Here is a 9,798-nt window from a genome sequence, read left to right as displayed (position 1 = left end):
TTTAGGAATGATCGGAACAGACAAGAATCACGAGATGATGACAGGAGTTTAAAGGCACGATTCGGTGGATATAATTTTAATGTCTCTACCTCCGAGCTCGTAGCTGTTTTAAGAAGCATGGGAGATAAGGTACGGTGGCCAAAAGAGATGCGGTCAAATCCAAGTAGACGCAATCCGGATCATTGGTGCGAATTTCACAACGATCACGGGCACAAAACTTCAGAATGCAGATTCCTGCAGAGTGAAGTGGATCATTTATTGAAGCAAGGGTACCTCACTGAGTTATTTAGTGAGAAAGGAAAACAAGCTTATATGAAAAACAGACAAGAGCCACCACAACCTCCTTCACCCAAGAGGACAGTGAATGTCATAAGCGGGGGAGAAGATATTCACGGCTTAACCTACACAACCTCCAACAAGGTTTCTAAGGTAACGATTACACACGGGAAACGGGTGCGGCAGGTCCTTGAAAATGAAAGTATTTCGTTCGATGACGCAGATACCGAAGGAGTGACAACTCCACATAATGACGCACTGGTAATATCTTTACTTGTACATGATACTAATGTAAAACGAGTTTTGATTGATCCAGGGAGTTCTGTAAATATTATATTACTAAGGGTACTACGAGAAATGCAAGCTGAAGACAAAATGATACCCAAGGCGCACACCTTGTCAGGCTTCGACAATTCAAGTGTAGTAACAAAAGGTGAGGTATTTCTAACAACTTTTGCTATGGGTGTTGTGAAGGAAACTAAATTTCAGGTAGTTGATATGGAAATGGCCTACAATATGATCATGGGGAGACCATGGATACACGATATGGATGTTGTCCCATCAACTCTACATCAGGTTATTAAATTCCCATCACCATGGGGAATTTGCCAAATTCGTGGGGATCAGCAGATGGCTAAAAGTGTCAACACTGTAACAAGTACGAGCGCCGCAAATAAAGAAAAGTAGCAATTACAGGAAACAGTTGAAGGTAAAAAAGATCAAACTTCAACTGAACAGGAAAAGACGGATTTGGACTCAAGACCTGACACAATTCAAGAACCTGAAGAAAATGAAAGCATCAAAACGACAATTGAAGAGCTTGAGGCAGTGATGTTATTTGATCAATGGCCTGAACGGAAGGTTTATGTCGGGGCCAATTTAAGCACGAACATGCGAGGTATGATAATCGAATTTTTAAAAGCTAACTTAGACTGCTTTGCTTGGTCCCACGCTGATATGACAGGGATACCACCAAATGTGATGACTCACAAACTCAATGAGGACCCTTCTTTCACACCAATAAAGCAAAAGAAACGGAAACAAGGTGCTTTCAAGAACCAGGTGATTCAGGATGAAGTCCAAAAATTATTAAAAATCGGATCAATCCGTGAGGTAAAATATCCTACTTGGTTAGCTAACACGGTGGTTGTACCCAAGAAAAATGGTAAGTGGCGTGTTTGTGTAGATTATACCGATTTAAATAAAGCCTGTCCAAAAGATTCCTTTCCCTTACCGCATATAGACCAACTAATTGATGCAACCGCAGGTCATGAACTTTTAAGTTTTTTAGATGCATACTCGGGATATAATCAAATTAAAATGGATCCTGGTGATGAAGAAAAAACTTCTTTCATCACAGACAGGGGGACTTACTGTTATAAAGTAATGCCCTTTGGCCTCAAAAATGCTGGGGCAACCTATCAAAGGTTGGTCACCAAAATGTTCCAAGAACATTTAGGGAAAACAATGGAGGTATATATAGACGATATGCTCGTCAAAACCCAGCAATCTCATGATCATATTTCTCATCTATCTGTTACTTTTGAAATTTTGCGAAAATTTAATATGAAACTCAACCCAGAAAAATGTGCATTTGGAGCTACATCAGGTAAGTTTTTGGGTTTTCTTGTTTTTAATCGTGGTATTGAAGTGAATCCTTCTCAGATAAAAGCAATAGAAGAAATCCCGGATATCCTTACTAATAAAAAGGAAGTACAAAGATTAACGGGAAGAATTGCAGCTTTGGGGAGATTTATTTCCAAATCCTCAGAAAAGTGTTTTAAGTTTTTCTCTGCACTTAAAAAGCAAGATCATTTTGAATGGAATGAAGATTGTCAACAAGCCCTTAGAAATTTGAAAGCTTATTTGTCAAAACCACTATTGTTGGCAAAACCAAAGGTGGGGGAAAAATTCTCATTTATCTGGCCGTATCTGAAGTCGCAGTAAGTGCTGTTTTAGTCCGCGAGGACCAAGGTAAACAATCTCCTATTTATTATGTAAGTAAGTCCTTATTGGAAGCTGAGACACGATACCCACAGCTAGAAAAATTAGCATTAGCTTTGATCATGGCATCTAGAAAGTTAAGACCTTATTTTCAATGTCATCCCATTGTTGTAGTTACTGCTTTTCCGCTTCGAAATATTTTGCATAAACACGAACTTTCAGGAAGATTAGCAAAATGGGCTATAGAACTAAGTGAGTATGAAGTTATTTATCAACCTAGGACCGCTATAAAGTCTCAAGTACTAGCTGATTTCGTGGCTGATTTTAGCCAGGGGATGCATTTAGAAGCAGAAAAAGAATTACTAGTTTTTAAAGGTGCGAACCCGGGGACTTGGGTTTTATACACTGACGGTTCATCTAATGTAAAAGGGGCAGGCCTAGGAATAGTCCTCGTACCACCTGCGGGTGAGACCATTAGACAGGCTATAAAATGTCATTCTATAACTAACAATGAAGCAGAGTATGAGGCTGTAATTGTAGGTTTAGAATTGGCACGAGAACTCGGCATAACACAGATTATAATCAAGAGTGATTCTCAACTCGTGGTTAATCAGATGCTGGGGACTTATACAGCCAGAGAGTCATGAATGCAAGAATACCTCGCAAAGGTATGGGAGTTAATAAAGCAATTCCAAACTTGGAAAGTGGTGCAGATCCCAAGAGATGAGAATGTAGAGGCAGATGCTTTAGCAAACCTTACATCCGCAGCAGACGTGGCAAACAATACAGATGCTTCAGTCATACATCTATTTCATTCCGTTCTTGAATCTGATAAAAACGAGGTAAATTTTAATCATCTAACATGGGATTGGAGAAATGAAATTGTTGCCTTTTTACAGCACGGAACCGTGCCTAATGACAAAGGAAAGGCTTACGCGCTTCGCAAAAAAGCTGCACGATATTGTTTATATCAAGGAAATCTTTATCGAAAGATGTTCGGCGGACCACTAGCAAGGTGTCTCGGACCCTCTCAAACCGAATATGTCATGAGAGAAGTACATGAAGGACATTGTGGGAATCACGCAGGAGGACGGTCACTGGTAAGAACGTTAATTCGCACAGGATATTATTGGCCTAAGATGGAAGAAGAGGCAACCAGTTTCGTGTCCAAATGTGATAAATGTCAAAGGTACGGCAATAATATGCACAGACCAGCTGAGTTACTACATCCTGTTTTAGCCCCATGGCCCTTTATGAAATGGGGAATGGATATCGTAGGTCCACTTCCACAAGCAAAAGGCCAGGTAAAATGTCTACTTGTACTTACAGATTATTTCACTAAATGGGTAGAAGCAGGGGCATTTAAACAGGTACGAGAAAAAGAAGTTAAAGACTTCATATGGCGAAATATAATATACCGCTTTGGAGTACCAAAGGAGATCGTGTGTGACAATGGACCACAATTCATTGGAGCTCAAGTCACAGAATTTCTTCGAAGTTGGCAGATCAAAAGAATAACGTCTACGCCATATCATCCAGTAGGGAATGGACAAGCAGAATCAACTAACAAAGTTATTATCAATAACTTGAAAAAGATGGTTACAAGATTCAAAAGGTAATTGGCCTGAGGTGTTACCTGGAGTATTATGGGCTTACCGTACAACGACCAAAACAGGCACTGGAGAAACACCATTTTCAATGGTTTATGGTACGGAAGCTTTAATTCCAGTTGAAATAGGTGAGCCAAGCACACGATACGATCAAGCAACGGAGAAATCTAATAATGAAGAGATGCGGGTTAGCCTAGATTTACTTGAAGGAAGAAGAGAAGCTACTTTGATAAGGATTGCAGCACAAAAGCAAGTAATAGAACGATATTACAATAGGAAAGCACACCTCAGATTTTTCAAAATTGGGGACTTCGTGCTTAAAAAGGTGTTCCAATCTGCAAAAGCTGCTAACTCAGGAAAGCTAAGTCCAACATGGGAAGGACCGTACAAAGTCCGTGGCATTGCAGGAAAAGGAGCATACCAGTTGGAAATAATGGATGGTAAAGTCTTACCCTCACATTGGAATGTTGTCCACTTAAAAAGATATTACTTTTGAGAAAGTACCTACGGTCAGGTATCATCATGTTAAAATTTCTCTCTTGGTTTATTAATATTTTACTAACGATTTTAGATGCTAGGCAAAATATCCTAACTCGTGCCAAATGATGAGTCACAACCTGCAAGGCAAAATGGAGTATTCTTAAATTCCTAGCCCAGGGTTACAATTAATCTGATGGAAATACACACGAGTTAGGCAGTCTTCATCTATAATCGCACCGTCGAGTCCCGTATATCTTTCTGTTTCAGGAAAAGGGCCAAAGTAAAAGAAATAAACAAGTGCTCGAGGCTTCATACTTCACCGCTCAAACACTTGGGGGACTACAATATTGTACACAGATACGTGTAGAAATGCAGATAGGAATATCGAACGATAACAGTCAAGTGTTGTCTCAAACTTCAGCATTCATGAGAACAACAGAGTCATCTCTCAAACTCATAAACAAAGTCACCTCTCAAACCCTTCTTAATATGTAAAGATAGGGTCATGACTATGTACTGAAACAGGTTATGAAGAAAAACCTTGTTTATTTTATGTTATTTACAAATCTGTTACAAGAAAAACAGTTACGAGAAAGTTGTAGATGTATTGTAATACATGTAACAGTCAAACACTTGTTAAAAGTTTATGAATAAAAAACTTGCCAAAGTTGTTTCATACAAAACGTGTGTTTTCCTATTTCTTTCATCGTATTATAACACCATTATGAAGTTGAGACGTCTTCTTCATTAAGTGTCGATAAAATAAAAGGGCCCTCTTTTATAAGCCTCATGTTAATAAGTCATGAGAAGAATCATAAAGCATTTTCAAAGGATAAAAATGCTAAACTATTCTATAAGTCCTAAATAAGTAAGGAAAAGGCAAGAATAGAACACATTGAAGTACTAACGAAACTTCTTAATATAATTAAGAAGACTAAGTAGAAACTTAGTCAATAAGATTTATACAAGTGCCCCATTATGATAACTGGGGACTTTCACCAAAAAATCCTTTAAAAACTAAGGGACAAAACCATCATCCAATTGAAGGGGTTAGCACATTCGAAGTTGCAATATTAATTTCACTTTCAGCCACAGGCACGGTGGCAACTTCTGAAGAAGCAGCAACATGAACGGTTTCAGCTGAAGCAAGAATTGTAATCCCAATTGTTGTAGTAGTCACTTCTTCATTTAAAAGTTCTTCTGTTCCAGGAACTTCAAGTGCAGGAGAAGGAGTATAAGTAGACTGTTGGTTTTTCTCGATGGTATCTACGACTTTGGCCAGTTCAGACTGCAAGTCAAAACCTTCTTGAGAAGCTTCCGTCAAAGCATCACGACGAGATTTCAGGAAAGCCCAACTCACCTCTATGTTAAAATTTTCCTCCAGAAGTCCATATTCCTTTTCCCACATAGCAAGATCGTTTTTTAAGATTTGGTATTCAGCTAAATGGGAATCAAGGGAAGCTTCAAGAGAGGCATGAGAACTCTTCAAGGCATGAATCTCGTCAGAAGAAGTCTGTAAGTCAGCCTGAGCTTGAGTCAAGCTTTGCACTAACTCTCCTGCATATTCTTCCTTCTTAGCCAAAAGTGCCTTCAGCTCCCTAACTTCTTCACTAGCCCTGGATAATTGTTCTGACAAAGAGCATTCCAAAAGCTCTTTGTCTCTTTTCAATTGGCTTGAAGAAGTTTGGGCAGTTGCCAGTTCAGAAGTTAAACCACGGTTTTGTTGCTCCAGGAGATTTTTATTTTCTTGCAACTCCTCTATGGTCCCTTGAGCATTCTCGAACTGCCCCTTCCAATTGGTTGCTTTAAGCTGGGCTCCCCTAGCTATTTCTTCGGCCTCGTGGACAGTCTTTTCAGACTCACGGGCTTTTCTTTCCAGTAGGGAAATTCTTCCTATTAATTTTGTGCCAATAAGGTTAGCCTACAGAGATAACTCATAGAAATAAGAGATTGAAGATAATTAAAAAAAAACTTGTTGGTAAAAATACCTTCAAAGTAGAATGAACTACGTCATTCATCAGAGTTAAGCAGCTATGGCTCTCCATCTTCTTCTTCTCGATATCTCCAATTAGAGGTTCGAGCCAAACATCGGCTCTACCGGTCTTCCTCAAGAGGCTATGATTGGCAGGAACCTCCAAAGTAACACTTCTCATAGTCATACTTCCACTGCTAGAACCTGTCTCTGTATGATGAACAGAGGGAAGAGGAGCAATGGAAGGAATGGAAGGAAAAGATGTAGAAACCAACGCAAGGAGCGGAAGCAGGTGCGGTAGAAACAGCCAAGGGAACGGATATAGGAGCGGTAGAAACTGGCAAAAGAACGGAAGTCGTCAAAACTGGTAAAGAAATACTTACGGTTGGTAGAGGAATGGAGGAAATAGGAACAAATGAGGAAAGAGGAGCTTCATCAAAAACAGGGCCGAGCTCTCCACTCCCGAAACCACTGTCAAAAAGATGCTGAATTGACTCATTATTATCTCTTGGTTCGGTGTCCTCGTCGGAATGAATCAAAACAGGCTCGGTGGTGGAGGCTCGAGCAGGAGTGTTTTCAATTTCATCATCAATGATTATTCGTCTCCTGACCTTTGGCCTGGTAATTAGGAAGGTACCCTCCATTTCTTCTTCAAAACTTTCCTTTATAGCTTTCCTTTTTGGCAGCAAGGCTCGAGCCTTATCCAAGTCAAGAGAAGCATTCGCAGACATGCGAATGGCTATAGCTACTTCAGCCGTCATTCCTCTAATGCCAAATCCTGATTAAAGGATGGATATACATGATCAAAGTTGAGGAAAAAATGCTTAACATGTAAAAAAAAATATAAAAAGGGGGATACCATGTGTTTTGACCTTCCAGCAATGTAAGAAAGAAATTGATTTCCAAGTTCTCTGCTCCCTAGAAGCAATCTTCAAAAGTGAGTCTACCCAACCACGGAAGTTGGGAATAGGTTCCACATCTCCCATGGTTGCTACAAAAAATCAAGAAGGGACGAGGTTAAAAACAAACTTTCTTTTGAAATTCTCAAAAGTAGGTATGGTAAATAAAAGGAAACCTACGTTCAAAATTCCACTTCTCAGGGAAGGAAATATTTGTTTCGCCAATCAAGTCCACCGTACGAACAGCAACGTAACGGATATACCATCCACGATCTTTGTCATCCTCAGGATTTACCAAAACTTTTTTGCTCCTTGCAGTTAAGGTAAAAACCCCATGGCGTATTAAGTTAGGATGGTATAGATGAATGAGGTGAGAAAAGGTGAAATTGACATTGGCCTTGGAGGATAAATATCTCAAACAAGCCACTGTTCTCCACACTAATGGACCGATTTGGGCCAAACAAATTGTAAAGAAACGACAAAAATCGAGAATAACTGGGTCAATCGGAGGATTAAAACCTAAAGTGAAGGGGTAAGTATAAACAGAAGAATACCCACTTCTAAAAGAGGAAATTCTTTGATTTGGGGAAGGAATTGACATTCGGAGACTATCCTTCCAGTTACAATCTCTTCTTATGGTGGGGATTGTAAGCTCGGTTACTATTGTTGGGTAAGTATCGGCTTTTTCTAAATTTGTAATTTGTTTTTGAAGAGACAGTTTGTCACTTTCAAAAGACAAATCGTTGGGAACTATATCATCAACTGAGGGTTCTTGAGAAGAATCAAGAATTTCTCTACTTTTAGAAGAAGGGGCTTTTGGGATAGAACTCCTTGAAGAAGAACCAGAGGAGCCGCCTCGTGTAGATTCTAACCCTGTTCAAAGCCTACCTCCTCCGCCTCTTCTGTGTCTAACAGGGGCGTTGGGGAATTGATCTAGAATGGAACTTTTTTACGGTTAGGGTTTGAAGAAGACATTGTTAAGAAGGAAGTATGTGCTGAAGATTTGTGAAGAAGACAAAGGAAGAAAAAGTTATGTGTAAAATGGGAACCGTCAACTTTAGAAGTGTAATGATGGAAAGCCTATAATAAAGGCAGCTATCACTTCGTAAATAGTGAGAATGAAGAAGTCTCGAAAAAAGGGTATGAATAGCGGAATCAATTAGAAAATGACACATGGGCAGAACATTAAATGGAAAAGACTACTGAGGTGTTAATACTGTCATGAGCATTAATTGTGGCAAAAATTCCTTTTACATGAAGATCCACTTCCCAATTATTTAATTGATAAAAAAATGGAAAGTGGGGGACTATCTGTATTGAGAAAAAGCTGAGTTTATATTAAAGATGATGTGGCATGACACGTGGATTAGTTAAATGGTCAAAGCGCAGCAATTGACTAAGAGGCACGGATGGAGATAGCCACGGGAAGAAGAATTTAAATAGGCACGAGACGACGTATAGATACGAGTCTCGTACCAATTTAAATTATTTACAGCCAACGGATTAGAAGGCATTGAAGACAAAGATCTGATGACAGAAAGGAGTCCAAATTCATTATTAAATACTTGATACGTTACAAAATTGGTATTTAATAGGAATGATTGTATAACGGCTTATTTAATGTCATTTATTACTCATGATTATATCATTAAAGCTGAGGCTTCATTCCTTTACCTAGAATTATCTATAAAAGGAAGAAGTATCATCATTTGTAAGGACACAGAATACTATTGAGAATTTATTGAAATACACATCTATTTGCTTTTTTACCATCATTCTCAAAAGTATTTTATTTTTGTCTCCTGATTATCAGTAACCCGAATTTCTTTTTAGCTTTGACCAAAGACTCAGATTTTTGGTTAAACAAATTGGTTCCGTTACCGGGAATCTGATAATCTTTCCTTTTAAGCTATATCTTATCTATTGTCGTCACCATGTCAAACAACAACGCCGACAACAATAGTAATAACACATTGGGAAACCATGAGAATCAAATACATCAAAATCAAGATGACGTGGTTCCCTCTCCTCTAAATTCACCACGTCAATCTCGTGAAGGCACTCCTGTTACTGAATCCCGTGCTGATCAACAAGAGCAATCTGAACATTTTGAAGGAGTTACAACTGAAGCTTTGCAAAAGCTAATTGATGCACAGGTCGGCAAAGCTCTTCAGGCACTTGTTAGTCGATTGCCTGCTGCGCCACCTACACCAACTCCTAATAATAATACATTGGAGAACCCTAGAAGAGACCAAAAAAAAAAAAAACAGTCACGAACCTTCTAATATGTGTATCTTTAAGGGTGCAAAAGAATTCAAAGGGACCTGTCTCCTTGGACAATTATGGGACATTTTATAATTGGGGGTATCTTGCGTATTGCATAAATTTAATTAAATAAATCCGAAGAATTGCATCCTTTCAAATAATTTGTTTTATTTATTAATTTTATTTAAATTATTATAAGGGTATTTAAGTAATTTGATTTTTCTACTTAGAGGTTCCTACTTTTAATATAACTAGTTTCTCGCCACGTGCGTTGCACGTGTATCCTGAAAAGGGACAAATCTAGCGTTATGCATGGTATCGGATTCACGTAAGACGTTGAGCATAATTTATG

Source organism: Nicotiana sylvestris, chromosome 7 (genome assembly GCF_000393655.2).
Source record: "Nicotiana sylvestris chromosome 7, ASM39365v2, whole genome shotgun sequence".
Taxonomy (NCBI): domain Eukaryota; kingdom Viridiplantae; phylum Streptophyta; class Magnoliopsida; order Solanales; family Solanaceae; genus Nicotiana; species Nicotiana sylvestris.
This window is presented reverse-complemented; position numbering follows the sequence as displayed.